The sequence below is a fragment of the Cebus imitator genome, unplaced genomic scaffold (genome assembly GCF_001604975.1).
Source record: "Cebus imitator isolate Cc_AM_T3 unplaced genomic scaffold, Cebus_imitator-1.0 Scaffold919, whole genome shotgun sequence".
NCBI lineage: Eukaryota > Metazoa > Chordata > Mammalia > Primates > Cebidae > Cebus > Cebus imitator.
The window spans coordinates 4,837-6,339 of NW_016108234.1; the positions used below are offsets into that span (position 1 = coordinate 4,837).

At 58.3% G+C, this 1,503-nt stretch overlaps 1 long non-coding RNA gene across 1 annotated transcript; it reads left to right on the forward strand.

Moving 5' to 3' along the window:
• On the forward strand, positions 1 to 1,495 carry LOC119469868. Its single transcript, XR_005198719.1, has 2 exons — positions 1 to 51; positions 1,404 to 1,495. It is a non-coding gene; the product is annotated as an uncharacterized LOC119469868 (long non-coding RNA).
• The last annotated feature ends 8 nt before the right edge of the window (positions 1,496 to 1,503 follow it).

The window sequence follows — 1,503 nt, forward strand, 5'->3', positions numbered from 1 at the left end:
TGTCCGGAGTGGCCACCGACATCCAGGCGCTGAAGGCAGCCTTCGACGTCAGTGAGTGTCGGCCTGGGCAGGGCGGAGGGGGTGTGGGCGGCGGTGTCCATGACGAGATCTCACAGCGCTCCACGGCCCGGGCATGTCACAGCCTTCTCTGTGTCTTTTCTTCATTTACTGTTCTATGGTTTTTAAGAAAGACAAGACAAGAGTTGTAGAAGGAGCTTCTGTAAAAGCCAGTTTTTGTTTTTGTTTTTTTATGATGGAGTCTCACTCTGTGACCTGGGCAGGAGTGCAATGGCACAATCTCACCTCACTGCAGCCTCCGCCTCCCAGGTTCAAGTGATTCTCCTGCCTCAGCCTCCCAAATAGCTGGGAATACAGGGGTGCTAGCAAGCCCGGCTAATTGTTGTATTTTTAGTAGAGACGGGGTTTCACCATGTTGGTCAGGCTGGTCTTCAACTCCTAACCTCGTGATCCACCCACCTCAGCCTCCCAAAGTGCTGGGATTACAGGCGTGAGCCACCACACCCAGCCCGTAGAAGCCAGTTTTTAAACCACCTACCCACCCATGCTGCTTGAAGGTTGGCTAGGTGCTTCCTCGGGGCCTTAGCTTTCCTGCCGTGGGGGTGGGCAGGACTTGCGAAGCCCAGGACTCAGTGTGTTCTGTCCACTGCCCTGTGTGAGGATGCGGCGGGCAGAGGGCACTGATGGACCCAGCTCAGGCCGGGGCTGCAGCGTCTCCACCTCCATCTCACCAACCCTCACAGGCCATGAAGGACCTCCCCAAATGCCAGGGGAGGGCACTGAGACCCCAGAGGGTCCTTGCCCAGCATCATCACAGCAACAGGACTTTGTGCCTTGCAGACCTTTCTCTGGGGCACTCACCATCCACCCTTACCGGGACCTCCAGAATGCCCATCACCCTTGGGTGGGCCCTGGGGTAGTTTCAGCTCCCTCTGGGGCTCCAGAATGGACCTGGCCTGTGGTGGGGAGGTAAGCACCAGTGGCTAACTGGGTCCAAAGACAAGACACCAGTTCAAACACTGAAACCCATCAGACGCTCCCACAGCCTTCCTGCTATCAGAAGACACGGGAGCAGGGGTGGTTGCTATACAGGGCAGAGTCCCCGATTCCCATGCAGGTTCTGTGTCCTGCCACGCTGGGCTCCTCCTGGCCATCACGTCGGGCCAAGCAGGGGAGAGGTCCGGGGATGCACACGCCCCTGCATCAACGCTGCACAGACAGAACCACACGCAGCTCTTGGGAGGAGTAAGATAAGCTGCTCACAGCAGGGGAGGGTCCCGCACAGTGGTCAGCGCGGCAGGGACAGTGCGTTAGCCAAGGCAGGGATGGCGGGAGACGCACTGGGGATCCTCAAGGAGGCTGCAGCACTTCCGTTCTCTTTCCAGATAACAAGGACGTGTCGGTGATGATGAGCGAGATGGACGTGAACGCCATCGCAGGCACGCTGAAGCTCTACTTCCGTGAGCTGCCCGAGCCCCTCTTCAC